This window comes from Martes martes (assembly GCF_963455335.1).
Source record: "Martes martes genome assembly, chromosome: 13".
Classification (NCBI taxonomy): Eukaryota; Metazoa; Chordata; class Mammalia; order Carnivora; family Mustelidae; genus Martes; species Martes martes.
This window is the reverse complement of record NC_137901.1, coordinates 64,112,419-64,127,625: the sequence shown is the minus strand read 5'-3', so window position 1 is coordinate 64,127,625 and position 15,207 is coordinate 64,112,419. Positions and strand designations below refer to the sequence as shown.

At 45.3% G+C, this 15,207-nt stretch overlaps 1 long non-coding RNA gene across 1 annotated transcript; it reads left to right on the top strand.

The window, feature by feature from the left end:
- The first annotated feature begins 3,816 nt into the window (after positions 1-3,816).
- LOC308354473 lies at positions 3,817-9,785 on the top strand. The gene is made up of 3 exons (XR_013967865.1): positions 3,817-4,078; positions 6,170-6,325; positions 8,229-9,785. It is a non-coding gene; the product is annotated as an uncharacterized lncRNA (long non-coding RNA).
- Positions 9,786-15,207: the final 5,422 nt, after the last annotated feature.

Below are 15,207 nucleotides of genomic sequence, written 5' to 3'. Positions count from 1 at the left end.
TACCTTTTTTTTAAAGATTCATCTACTTATTTGAGAGAGAGAGAGCACATAAGCAGGGGAAGCAGCAGAGGGAGAGAATCTCAGGCAGACTTCCTGCTGAGCGTGGAGCCTCATGCAGGACCTGATCTTACAATCCTGAGACCCCTACCTGAGTCGGCCACCTAACCGACCACGCCACCCAGGCACCCCAAGATTTTATTTTGAAGTAATCTCTACACCCAACATGGGGCTCAAACTCACAACCCTGAGCTCAAGAGTCCCACATGCTGCTGACAGAGACAGCCAGGCACCCACCACGACATGTTCTTTTTTCTTGTCTTTTGTATGAAAATGGGACTCTGCTGTATGTGTGCTTCTCATTTTTGGCACTCAGCATACTGTTCTCCCATTCGTCCGTACTGTGTGGGTCTCCGGCCTTTTGCAGAAACAGAGCTGCTCTGAACATCCTTGATGGGTCTCCTAGTACCTGCATGCGAGAGTTTCTCTAGGGCCCATACCCGGGAGTGAAATCACCGGGCAGGACTGGCTGCCGAACTTGCAGGGCTGGGCTCAAAGCAAACGTGTACCCCTTGATAAATTATTAGGAATTTCAATGCAGCAGCAGCAGAACATTAAGCCATGTGTGGGCCCACGGGACTGTTCGGTTCCATCAGACTTTTTCATTCTTGTCAGTGGAATGTGAAACAGCATCTCCTTGTGGTTTCAGATTGCGTTTCCTTGGTTACCCAAGAGGGCGGGCAACTTACACGTGTATTGACTGTTGGGTGACTCTCTTTTTAAGGAACAGGGGACAGGGTTGTTGCCTTATTCGGCTCTTGCCCCTAAATGACCGTGTGGGTTTAGGCAGGTCACTCCCCTCCTGGGGACTTATTTTTCTCATTTGAGCCTAGAGACAGGCTGCTTTGCAGTTCTGCCCTTAGATTCAAACCTCTTAGGGCAGGAACCATGTTCTCTTCATCCTTGTGTCTTCAGCTTAAGACCCAGCCCCGGGATGGTGCTGCTGAATGTCACATCTACAGAATGAAGGCCATAATTCACCAGGTCTGTCTCTAAGTGTCAGCAACAGCAAAGGCAGACTGGTGGGGTTGTTTCCCCTGGAAGCAGGTAGGGCGGCAGGCCGAGGGGCAGAAGGCAGAGACCTGGTTCAAAGGCCACCTCTGCCAAATTTCTGCAGCCAGGGGACATCAGGGGACATCACCTCTCTGAGCCCCTGCTTTCTCATTTGTAAATGGAGGGGTGGTGGTGGAGATGACAGCCCCCTCCGAGGGTTGCAGCGAGGAATAATTTAGAGGTGGAGTGGTGGTTACTCTTTTTACTCTGCCTCTGGAATTCTAGGATGCATCCCCCAGACAAGACCTTGAGGGGTCGCTCTTCTCTCTGGGCATCAGATCTTTCCTCTGTCAGCGAGGGGAATGGGCCACCGTTGATTCCCCACTGGTGGGCCACTGAGTGGGCATAGGTTCCAAGTTGGAAAGTAAAGCCAGCCAAGCTAGAGCTGTATTTCAGTGTTGACCCTCTGAGACCTGTGTGTGATAAGCTTAGGGGAAGGTCAAGATAAATTGCTGGAAACTTCAGGGGCCGTCTCCTCCTTCTCCCCCACTCACAGGTGCCCTAACACAGGTGTTGTTGGTGAAGTGCTTGGGATGGCTTCTTCCTTCCACTGAGCAGCTGAGCAATCCCTGGAAAGCAAAGTACACCCCCACCCACACTGAGCGACCGCTGGTGGGCGAGAAATTGGTCTCCAGCTGCTCCTAGAGAATGCTCTGGAAAGTCTCCTGGACACTTCTGACTCAACATATCCCAAACGCATCACACTCCCCTCAAGCTCCACCTCATTTCAGGGATTGGCATCCGCAGCCTCCACCCAGGTGCCCCACAGGAGAACCCAGGGACCACCTCCATCCACTTCCCCTGACCCTGTGGTGCCTCTGAGTCCTCTCAGGGAGGGCCGTGTAATCTAGTCTCCACAAGGTGACACCTTGTGAGAGCAAGCGAGGGCCCCATTAGTGACTGAACTAGGACAAGAGGCAAACACTCTGATGTCTGAGTGCATAGCTGTATATCACAGGAGGCAAGGACAATGAGTAACATAATTACCGGGGCTGTTACTGTAGCCAGTGATGGAACACAGCCTAGATCTCCACCAGCTGGAGTTGCTCCTAGGGCGGACTCTTACTCAGCCTTTGAAATGCTGTTCCCAAATTTTAGAAGGCTTACATAAGAAAATGGGAAATTTAAATAATCAGAAAAATATAAAAATTAGGAGGGGCGCCTGAGTGGCTCAGTGGTGGCTCAGCTTGGGTCATGATCCCAGGGTCCTGGGATCGAGCCCCACGTCCGAGTCTCTGCTCAGCTGGGGACCTGCTTCTTCCTCTCTCTCTGCCTGCCTCTCTGCCTACTTGTGATCTCTGTCTGTCAAATGAATAAATAAAATCTTTAAAATATATATATATATAAATTAGGAGAAAAACTCAAGAAAAACGATATTAAATGACAAAAGCAAAAGCATATGAAAGCATGGGCTAATTATATATGTAAATGTACCAATATACAAAAAAATGTACATATCCTGTACACATGTAGAAAAGGCTCAAAGGAGGGGCCCCTGGCTGGCTCAGTCAGTAGAACATGTCACTCTTGTCTTGGGGTTGTGAGTTGAGTTCAAGCCCCACGTAAGGTGTAGAGCTTACCTCCCAAAGGAAGGGGCCCTAGGTAGCTCAGTTGGTTAAGCATCTGCCTTCAGCTCAGGCCTTGATCCCACGCCTCTGCTTCTCCTGCTTCCTATGCCTCCCACTCGCCTTGTGCTCTCCTTCTCTCTCTCTCTTTGTTAAATGAATAAATAAAATTTTAAAAAGAAAGAAAGGAAGAAAGGCCTAAAAGAATGCCCACAACTGGAATTGGAATTACCTCTGGGTGATAGGATGTCTGTTTTGGTTTTGCATTACTATTTTTGTATTTTCCAAAAATTTGGTAAGTACGTTTTACTCTTAAGATCAGAAGGGGGAGAAAAAAGCTTTAATGTTATTTCAGGACACCCAAACAGTTTATTCCTTCCCAAGTGCTTGCTTGCTGAGTCTGCTCAGACTTAAGAGTGCAGAATCTGGGGACAGAGGCCCCTTCTCCTGGGTGCACACCTTGATAAAAAGTAAAAAGGCCCTGGGGTGCCTGGGTGGCTCAGTTAGTTAAGTGTCTGCCCCCTGCTCAGTTCATCCCGGGGTCCTGCCATTGAGAACCAGTAGGGCTCCCTACTCAACGGGAGTCTACTTCTCCCTCTGCCTGTTGCTCCCCCTGCTTGTGCGTTCTCCCTTTCTCTCTGTCAAATAAATAAATAAAATCTTTTTTTTAAGATTTATTTATTCATTTATTTGACAGAGAGAGATCACAAGTAGGCAGAGAGGCAGGCAAAGAGAGAGAGGGAGGGAAGCAGGCTTCCCGCTGAGCAGAGAGCCGGATGCGGGACTCGATTCCAGGACCCTGAGATCATGACCCGAGCTGAAGGCAGCAGCTCAACCCACTGAGCCACCCAGGTGCCCCAAATAAATAAAATCTTAAAAAAAAAAAAAAAGTACAAAAGCTCAGGCCAGACTTTGGGTGCCCCCCACCCCACCCGGGCAGGGCCAGTGTGCTTGGGTGCATCCAGAAAGCTGATAGGGAAGGCCTCCCAGGGAGGGAGGTTCCAGCAGTAGAGCTGTGGAAGGAGCTCTAAGGTGGCCACAGGGCCTGACGGTCAGCAACATTCAGTGGGCCCGCAGCCAAGGTTACCGTGGTGGTTGGACTGTGGTCTGGGCGGAGAGATGACCCCTGGGCCAGGAGAGCAGAAGGGAAGCTGAGTGAGCCCTTGGAGGAGGTCGGGAGAGAGTCAGCACTTCTGAGCGTGCCCGGGTGGGCGTGAGAGGCCCTACAGACCTCATTCAGTCCTAACTGCGGCCCTGAAGGTCTTTGTGATCTCTGGGGAGAGGCTGGGGGCAGCAGGAAGGCAGCCAACACAAGGTCATGGCCAATATGCAGCAGAACCCAGGCAACCTTCTCCCAGAGAGTCGGAACTGAACTTCCCCACTTCTGGTCATCACCTGCTGTGGTAGGGACTCCCAGATAGCTGTGGGGGTGGTGATGGTGGTGGTGGTGGTGGTGGGGTGTGTGTGTGTGTGTCCGCGTGTGCGCACCTGCGTGTGTTAGAGACAGATCCCGCGCTGCGTGGCTGTCCATGTGGCTGAGTCAGAATAGAATAAATCTGTTAGAATTCTGTGTGTGCTGGCACTTAGTCTCCAGCAGGCTTTACTGAAACCTCCCGTCTCCCCAGCTGACCGGTTGGTTCCTTTAGAAGGTTAATACAGATTCAGCAAAGGTTAATACAGAGTCAGGGGGTGAAGCGCGGGGGGGGGGGGCTGTTCCCGCTGTGTGGCTGGAGCAAGGGTGTGGTATGTGCAGACGTCGGGGCGAACCAGGGGCCTCCAGGGCTGCACCCCAGGGTTTGTTCTCTATTCTTCAGCGGTAACAAGCCCTCGATTGTCTCTCGGGGTGGGGGCGGGGCAGTAATTGCATTCGCATTTTAGCGAGGCCTCGGTGGTGGGCGGAACTGCTGGAGGTGGTGTGTGTGAGCGCTTGGCAAACGGTTCCAGAGACCATGCTGTGCCGGCCCCATGGGCAACCGTCCTGCACATGCAAATAGGCTAATCTGAGTCTGATAAAGGGACTATTTACTCAAGTGTGGGAAAGGTGGAGGGAAACTACAAAGGACTGGTCAGTGGGGGGAGCGAGCGAGAGCAGGAGCTGTCTCTCCCCCCACCCCCCGCCCGAAACCCCGCCCCGAGCCTGGAGGGAAGCGAGGAGGCTCTGGGTGGAGAGCGCCCCCTGCAGGAGCTGTGAGGTCGTGGCCGGCCAGGTGCAGCCCGGCTGAGAAGTGAGGTAGTTAAAGCACCCAAAACTCACTCTCCTTCCCCTTCCGAATCCCTGCCCGCCTCCCCTGAGCAAATCCGGGCTGAAACCCCGCCTGCCGATGCTGAACAGGGTTCCGAGGGAAACAGTGGTTATGAAGGGCGCCCGGCACCAGTGAAAGTTACCCTTAAATACAGTCAGTAGGTCAAAGGATAAATTACTGTACATTCTTTTAATGGATTCCAATGTGTCTGTTTAAATGATTGTGGCAGATGTGTTATGCTCAGACCCAGAAAACAAGCAATGAAAATATATCAAACTATCTTATGAATATTTAAAATTATATAAATATCCATGAGTGTGCTCTTGGAAGCGGAAAGAAGTCTGGTTATCTCTTGGAGCTGGGGGGCAGGGCTTACACTTTCAGGCTTTACTTTACTGCGTTGCATTATTTGAATTCTTAAAGATGAGCATGAAATGTTTTTGTAATTAAAAAAAAAAATCGTGGGGCGCCTGGGTGGCTCAGTCCTTGAGCGTCTGCCTTTGGCTTACATGATGGTGCCGGGGCCCCGAGATGGAGACCCGCATCCGGCTCCCTGCTCGGCGGGAAGCCTGTTTCTCCCTCTCCCACTCCCCCTGCTTGTGTTCCCTCTCTTACTGTCTCTCTGCCCTTTTTTTTTTTTTTTAATCATAAAATGGAAAGAAAGATGCTCTCTCGGGAACCAGAAGAAGTGAAGAGGCTGAAGAGGAGGGTGAGGCAGGGAGAACAGAGGGCTCCTAGCCACAGAGAAGCCAGGGGGGCGGGGGTTAGCATGGACTAAAGCAGGGGAAGTAGGAGGGCCAGTTTGCAAAGTGCTTGCAACCTCCTCCACTCCCTCTCCTCCCTCCCTCTGCCTTCCTTTCCCTTGGAGATGGCAACGTGGCTGGAAGCCAAGGAGGCAGCTGGAATGGTTGGAAAATCAGTTACACACAGGGGACTGAGCAAATGTATTGAGGATAAAGGGAGCCAGGCTTTTCTCACTGTTGGAGGAGAATTACAAATGTGGAAGGGGGGCAGGCCTGAGGAATTGGAGCTGTCAGAGTGAACTGTAGGTGTGTGTAGGCATCGTATGTATGTGTACATATACACATATAACATATTGTATAATTACATAACCGCATGTATTATATTATATATTACATTATATTATACAAATATATTTGTATATGTGTATGTATGTATATGTATATGTGTGTTTGTATAGGTGTGTGTGTATACATACACATATGTTTGTGTGTGTGCCCTTTTCCCCAGCACAGCCCACTGAGAGGGCCTAGCAGCCTTGCCATCCCATTAGCAACAAGCAAATCAGGCACCCAGACCCTCATTTCTAAACATCATCCTTCACCAAAAGGAATTAGGTCTTCTTGAAGAAAGGGCTGATTCCAATGTCAGTGAGGCACCTCAAAGGTAAGAAACCATTTAAAGAATTATAGGGATGGAGCATTGGGTGGCTTAGCCTGTTAAGCACCCAACCTTTTTCTTTTTTTTAAGATTTGATTTATTCATTTGTCAGAGAGAGAGAGAGAGAGAGAGAAAGAGAGAGACAGCACAAGCCGGGAAGCGGGAGAGCTCCCGCTGAGCAGGGAGCTCAATGTGGGGCTCAATCCCAGGACCCTGGGATCACCACCCAAGCTAAAGGCAGATGCAGAAGGACCGAGCCACCCAGGCACCCCCCAACTCTCAGCTCAGGTCTTGATCTCCGCTCAGGTCTTGATCTCAGGGTTGTGAGTTCAAATCCCATACTGGACTCCATGCTAGGTATGGAGCCTACTTAAAAAATAAATAAATAAAAATAACAGAATAATAGTGACATGCTAAAAGGAAATAAAGGAGCTCCCACCGACCATGTCAGGGACAATTAGAGCATCGAAATAAAAATGATAACTGACTACAACCCACCGAATAACCTAAGAATCCATGAGTCATATTGACTGAGGAGAAGGGAAAGCTCTTCCTTACAGTACAAAGCCAACCAGTAAAAGTAGAGGGGGTGACGGAAATCAAGAAACCATCATAGTGGTGGATTGATTGAGGCTGGAGAATTCATGGATGCTCTAAGGCTGGTAGGTGAAGGTTTGACGACGAGGAGCAGAATACTGCAAAATACAGAGTGTATTTTTCAAAAACAAAATTGGTTTCAACAAAATCTCCCCACCCCACATGCTCTTCCAGCACACCCTTTTCAGGAGGTGAATAGTGGCCCTCTCTTTGACTCTGGTCAGAGCACAGAGAGTCACTGCTAACCCAAAGAACATGGCAGGAGTGACCCTGAATTCTAAGGCCAGACGAAGAGCACCCTGCAACTTCTGCCCTCATCTCCTGGAACATTCTTTCTGGTGTTCTTGTGAACTTTCAGAACTCCCTGCTTATGCTGTAAAAAGACCAAGTCACGGGGAGAAACCACATGTTGGTGACAAGAATCCCCACTGAGCTGGTCTGTGAGCCACCCCAGCCCAGGTGCCATCTTGGAAGTGGATCCTCCAGCCACCAGCCATTTAAGACACTTCCGGCAGTTTAAGTAATTTCTGCTGAGGCCCCAGATCATGGAGGAGCAGACACAAGGCTGACCTACTATGCCTTGTCTGAATTTCCGATCCACAGAATCCAGAAGCACAATAAAATGGTTTTTGTAAAGGCACTAAATTTGAAGGTGGTTTATTAGGCAAATAGAGACAACTGGAGAATTGGCAAAACCTCAGGTATCTACCCACCAAATACTTATCCAGCACAAAGGAGAAAATGCTAACTTTCTGGAGGAAAAGCGTAGCAGACAGCAATTTGACAATGGAACCAAGGTTCCTATGACCAACTGAAGTTCCCATGATGATCAAATCATCTTGATATGCTGAGAATAACACAGTATCACCTCACCAGTACTCTGACACGTCCTGGGTCTAGTCTCGAGGAAACATTGAACAGACCCATATTGAGACACTGCCAATTTAGCCATGATATTTTTAGAGACCCACAAAAATATTTTAGTCTTTTTTTAAAAAATGTTTTAAATTTAGTTATTTAATTGACAGAGACAGCGAGAGAGGGAGCACAAGCAGGGGGAGTAGAGGAGGGAGAAGCAGGGTCTCTGCTGAGCAGGGAGCCTGATGCGGGGCTTGATCCCAGGACCCTGGGATCATGACCTGAGCTGAGGGCAGATGCTTAACGACTTAGCTGCCCAGGCGCCCCAGAAATATTTTAGTGTTAATTTATTTTGAAATCAGAAGAAATGAATGTTAATGTAATAAATATAGCCTGGATTGTAGTCATCTTTGTACCAAAGCAGTATAAAATGTATTTTATTTTTCTTCTATAGAGGAAGGAGCCCACAAATGCAAAAGTGCCTAGGACCTATCACAGTCATCATGCATCCCTGCTTTGAGGACATCCTACAAAATGAAATGTTCCAGATGAGATGGAATCAGCACACTCCACTCTGTCTCTCCCACTGAATGTAGATATAAAACCCGCAGAGAAAAAGTAAATCATAATGGGTGCATTGGGGAAGAATGCCAGCATTCGAAGTGTTACTGGACCAGTAGTGAATTTCCTCCTTTTCCCAAACCTCAAGTATCCCCAAGTCTAGATTCAACACAGTCTGAAATCTGGAAATGCACGTAGCATGAATGGAGAGCTCCAGAAACTAGCAGAATGGGAAAGGGCACTCTAAACATGGAGAGAGATATGGGAAGATGGGAAGATACCATTTTTTCCTTTTTGTCTTTTTTTCTGGTCTTTCTTTTCTCACCCTAGGCGATTTTGAGTTGATGGTGGCAGCAGCAGGGGGCCTTTGGGAGCCTAAATTCTGAGCAAGGAAAATCTCCACCTTTGATCAAAGGGGCTGTGATTCCCAAGAGAGTGAGCTTTAATCTCTCTCTCTCTCTCTCTCTTTCTCTCCACCCCTTCCACCGCTTGGCTCTAGATATGGGTCCAGTCACAGGAGAATGTGGCAAAATGGGGGAAATAAAGCCGTACCTTTCTGGCCAGGGGACCACAAAAGGGAACCAACCCCGAGGAACTGGAAAGGACTGGGAAGATTGCAAAGTGGTTTATTTTCTGTGTGGGTCTGACTCTAAACAGCACACCATAGATTTTGAAAACTAAACTAGGACAGACACCACCCGGGTCCCAGACTGGCCACTGGATGGCACCTCGGGAGGACGGAGCTGAATAACCCTGCGAAGGCTTTGTAGATGGAACTGATACCAAATCACAACCCACAGAAAACGGGATAAAACTTGCAGCCTGAACTCCACCAAGTCAACTGCCTTTTTAAACAAGAATAACAACATTCTCACAGGATTTAGACAGAACACAGAGTCCCATGACATAATATTCACAGTGTCCAGGATACAATCCAATGATTTTGTAACAGTGAACATGTATTACTCAGCCTAAAGAGAGCCAGGAAAATCTCAATTTGCCTGGCAAGAGGCAATCAATAGATGTCAATGCTGACATGGCATAGATGTCAGAAATGTCTGACAAAGACGTTAAAGCGGCTCTCGTGTCTGTCTATCTGTATGCCAGTATGTGTTGGTGTCGTTTTAATTACTGTAGCTTCGTAGTAAGTTTTAAAATCAGGATGCATGAGTCCTACAATTATTTTTTTTTTTCTTTTTCAAGGCTGTTTTGAGTAGCTGGAGTCCTTGGAATCCCATGTGAATTTTAGGAGGGATTTATCTATTTCTGCAAAAGATATCACTGGAGGGGCGCCTGGGTGGCTCAGTGGGTTAAAGCCTCTGCCTTCGGCTCAGGTCATGATCCCAGGGTCCTGGGATCAAGCCCCATATCCGGCTCTCTGCCCAGCAGAGAGCCTGCTTCCTTTCCTCTCTCTGTCTGCCTCTCTGCCTACTTGTGATCTCTGTCCGTCAAATAAATAAATAAAATCTTAAAAAAAAAAAAAAAAGAGGGCACCGGGGTGGCTCAGTTGGTTGAGTGACTGCCTTCAGCTCAGGTCATGATCCTGGAGTCCTGGGATCGAGTCCCACATCAGGCTCCCAGCTCCATGGGGAGTCTGTGTCTCCCTCTGACTTCCCCTCTCATGCTCTCTCGCTCTGTCTCTCTCTCTCTCTCAAATAAATAAAATCTTAAAAAAAAAAAAGATATCATTGGAATTTTGGTAGGGATTGCATTGAGTCTGTTTCTCATTTTGGGTAGCATTGCCATCTAAACAATATGGTCTTTCAATCCACAAACATGGGTTGTCTTTACGTTTATTTGTGTCTTCTTTATTTTCAGCAATGCTTCGTAATTTTCAGCATACAAACATTTGGTCTCCTTACTTAAGTTTTTCCTAGGTATTTCGTACTTTTTGATGCTATTATAGGTGGAATTGTTTCCTTAATTTTCTTTTTGAATCATTCATTGTTAGTGTATAAATATGCAATTATGTTTGTGTGTTGATTTTTTCTCCTGCGATTTTACTCAATTTGCTTATTGGTTTAACAGTATTTTGAATGATCTGAAGGGTCTTATACTTACAAGATCATGCAATGTGCAAACAGAAATAATTTTATTTCTTCCTTTTCAATTTCGATGCCTTTTTCTTTTTCTTGCCTAATTCCTCTGACCAGGGCTTCCAATAGTATGTTGAGTAGAGGTGTTGAAAGCTCACATCTTTATATTGTTCTGATTTTAGAGAAAAAGCTTTTAATCTTTCACCATAAGTATGAAGTTAGCCATGAATTGTTGTGTGGCTTTTATTATGTTGGCTTTTATTATGTTGAGGTAGTTTCTTCTATTCCTGATTTGTTGAGTATTTTTTAAGAAGATTTATTTATTGGGGTGCCTGGGTGGCTCAATCAGTTAAGCATCTGCCTTCAGCTTGGGTCATGATACCAGGGTCCTGGGGCTGAACCCTGCACCGGGTTCCTTGTTCTGCGGGGAGCCTGCTTCTCCCTCTTTCTCTGCCCCTTCCCCCTCCTTGTACTCTCTCTTTCTCTCTCAAATAAATAAATGTCTTTATTTATTACATTTATATATATTTATTATATTATTTTAAATAAATTACATTATTACAAATAAATTTATTTATTTGAGAAAGAAAGAGAGAGAGAGAGATAGTGCACGGGGAGGGGAAGAGGGAGAATGAGAGAAGACTCTGCTAAGTGTGGAGCCTGACACGGGGCTTGATCCCATGACCCCAAGATCATAACCTAAGCCTAAATCAAGAATTGGATGCTTAACCAACTAAGCTATCCAAGTGTCCCCTTTGTTGAGTATTTTTATCATGAGGACTATTGGATGATTATGTAGTTTTTCCTTTCAGGATATTAATGTGATATATTGATTGATTTTCTTGTGTTGAACCACCCTTTCATTTCAGGGATATTCTCCCTCAATCATGGTTAATAATGCTTTTGGATTTTATGTACTAATATTCTGCTGGTGATTTTTGCCTGTATATTCATAAGGGATTTTGGTCTGTGATTTTCTTTTTTGTGATAACTTTATTTGGCTTTGGTATCAGAGTAATGCTGGCCTCATAGAATGAAATAGGAAGTGTCCCCCTCTTCAATTATTGGGAAGAGTTTGGGAAGGATTGGTGTTAATTCTTTTTTAAATGGTTGTTAGAGTCAGCCCTGTTGGGACCCCTCTCACTCTTGAGAACGTTTTCTGTATCTTCACCTGGTAAACTCCTATCACTTTACTCACCAAAAAAAAAAAAAAAAGTTTGGTAGAATTCATTGGCAAAGCCATCTGGTTCAGAGGTTTTGTTTATTGGTACATTTGGGGTTTTGTTTTGTTTTTTATTTTTTAAGTTTTTAAAAGATTTTACTTATTTATTTGTCAGAGAAAAAGAGAGAGAGAGAGAGTGCACAAGCAGGTGAAGGGAGGAGGCAGAGGGAGATGGAGAAGCAGACTTCCTGCTGAGCAGGGAGCCTGATTCGGGCCTTGGTCCCAGGACACTGGGATCATGACCCAAGCCAAAGGCAACCACTCAACCGACTGAGCCACCCAGGCGCACCTGTTTTTATTTTTTAATCTTAAGTAGGCTTCGTGCCTAACATGGGGCTTGAATTCATGACCCTAAGATTAAGAGTCACATGCTCTACCAGCTGAGCCAGTCAGCTGTCCCTGTTTACTGGTAGGTTTTGATTTCTGATTCAATCTCTTTACTTGTCACAGGTTTGTTGAGATCTGCTATTTCCTCTTGAGTTAATTTAGGTTATTTGTGCATTTCAAGGAATTTGTCCATTTCTTCCAGGTTACCTAATTTGTTAACATATAGTTATTCATAGTGTTCTCTTAATATTCTTTTTCTTTCCTTGAAGTCTGTAGTAATTTCCCCAGTTTCATTTCTTTCTTTCCTTTTTTTTTTTCTTTTTTTGAGACACAGAAAGAAAGAGAGCACTGCTCTTTCCTCACATGTGAGCAGTGTGAGGGGCAGATGGGGAGGGGGAGGGAGAGACTCTCAACCAGACTCTAAGCTCAGCATGGAGCCCAGTGTGGGGCTTGATCTCACAACCCTGAGGTCATGACCAGAACCAAAACCAGTAGCTGGATGTGTAACCAACTGAGCCATGCAGGCACCCACCCTTTCCAGCTTTACCTGTGATTTTATTTGTGTCTACTGTATTTTTTTTTTCTCCTTTGTCAGTCTAGCTAAAGATTTGGCAATGTTATTGATTTTTCTCTTCAAAGAACCAGAATTTGGTTCCACTAATTTCTTTATTGTTATTCTACTCTCTATACCATTAATCCTCATTCTAATTGCTATTATTTATACTATTCTCCTGGTTTGTTCTTCCTTTATAATTATTTTATTTTATTTTATTTTATTTTATTTTATTTATTTGACAGAGAGAGAGACAATGAGAGCAGGAACACAAAGCAGGGGGAGTGGGAGAGGGAGAAGCAGGCTTCCTGCCAAGCAGGGAGTTGGATGCAGGGCTCGACCCCAGGACCCTGGGATCATGACCTGAGCTGAAGGCAGATGCTTAATAACTGAGCCATCCAGGCACCCCTCTTCCTCTGTAATTCTTTAAGGTAGCCAGTTGATCTGAGATCCTTCTTCTTTTTTAATGTAAGCATTTATAGCTATGAATTTCCCTCAGGGGGCTTCTGGGTGGAAGGTAGAGCCTGATGCAGGGCTCTAACCCATGACTCATGAGATCAGGACATGAGTGGAAACAAAGAGATGGACACTCAACCAACTGGACCAACCAGGTGCCCCTTAAAAATAAAATCTTTAAAAAAGAGAGGGGTGGGGGAGTTTTGTTTGTTTGTTTGTTTTTGGGTTTTTTTGGTGGCCAAACACACAATCTATGCAGAGAATGTTCCATGAGCACTTGAGAATAATATGTGTTCTGCTGGTGTGTGGCATTCTATTTATATCAGGTCTAATTGGTTTACAGTGCTGTTCAAGTTCTCTATTTCTTTATTGTTCTTCAGTCTGATTTTTCTATACATTTTTTAAAAAGATTTATTTATTTATTTATTTGACAGACAGAGATCACAAGTAGGCAGAGAAGCAGGCAGAGAGCGGGGGGAAGCAGGCTCCCCGCTGAGCAGAGAGCCCAATGGGGGGCTCGATCCCAGGACCCTGAGGTCATGACCTGAGCCGAAGGCAGAGGCTTAACCCACTGAGCCATCCAGGTGCCCCAAAATTCTGTCAATTTTTGCTTCATATATTTTGTAACTCCTTAGTACATATATAGTTTATTTATTTTTTTATTTTGAAGATTTTTATTTATTTATTTGACAGAGAGAGATCACAAGTGGGCAGAGAGGCAAGCAGAAAGATGGGGAAACAGGCTCCCTGCTGAGCAGAGAGCCCGATGTGGGACTCGATCCCAAGACCCCAAGATCATAACCTGAGCCAAAGGCAGAGGCTTAACTCACTGAGCCACCCAGGCACCCCCATATATAGTTTTTTTAAAGAAAGATTTTATTTATTTGGTGGGAGGGGGAGGGAGAAGGAGCGAGAAACCCAAGTTGACTCCGTGCTGAGTCCAGAGCTTGACACGGGGCTGGATCTCACAACCCTGAGATCAGACCTGAGCCAAAACCAAGAGTCAGATGCTCAACCCTGCACCACCCAGGATCCCTAAGTGCATATATATTTATTATAAATGTTATATATTCTTGATTTGTTTAACCTCTTATGAATATATAATGTATTTCCTTGTCTCTCATAAACTTTTGATTGAAAGTCTATTTTGTGTGGTAATAATACAGTCACCCCAGGACTTTTATTTTTTTTAATTTTTTTAAAAGATTTTATTTATTTGTCAGAGAGAGTGAGCACAGGCAGACAGAGAGGCAGGCAGAGGCAGAGGGAGAAGCAGGCTCCCTGCCGAGCAAGGAGCCCGATGTGGGACTCGATCCCAGGACTCTGGGATCATGACCTGAGCCGAAGGCAGCTGCCTAACCAACTGAGCCACCCAAGCGTCCCACCCAGGACTTTTATTTACTACTTTCATGGAGTACCTTTTCCCCTTTTACTTTCAATCTCTTTGTGTCTTTATATCTAATGTGGATGTCTCATAGATATCATAAAAACACATCTTTTTAAAAAAGATTTGTTTATTTGAGAGAGAGAGCAGGAGGTGGGGCGGTAGGGACAGAGAATCTCAAGCGGGCCCCCCAACTGAGCATGGAACCCAACACAGAGCTAGATCTCATAACCCTGAGATCATGATGTGAGCCGAAATCAGGAATCGGATGCTCAACCACCACTCAGGTGCCCCCAAAAGTTCCATTTTTTAAATCTACTCTGCCAGTCTCTATCTTTTATAATAATAGTTTAATACATTTACATTTAATGTGGTTACTAGAAAACAAGGACTTATTTTTTTATTTATCAATTTTAGACAGTATTTCTTATTCTGACATTGAGGAATTAGCTTTCTTGTGCCACTTTAACCCTCGTTTTTTCTCCCCTTATTCTCACATTATAGTTTTCCATAGTTTATCACTGAAGCAACAGTTTGCATTTACATTATTGACCAAATAAACATTTTTCATTCAAGCTATAAACTACCTGCAGTTTATAATTGTTTCTCCTTTTTAAAATAGTTCATTTTCTGAGTACCTGGAGCTATTTTCTTCCAAATGTTCTAAACACATAGCAATAATCCTTCCAAATGTTTATTCCATAATTGATCAGTTCCCTCTTTTCCCTGCAGACCTCTATCCCAGAGAACTCTGTCCTTGTGCTCCAGTTTGGACTGGTTCCTCACTAAGCCTGGTACACAAATGTCCTAGAATTTCCTTTTGCTAGTCAAGAAGGATTTATTTTTTGTCATTTAACTATTTGTTTTCTGTGTGTCATATATCTGGATTGATAG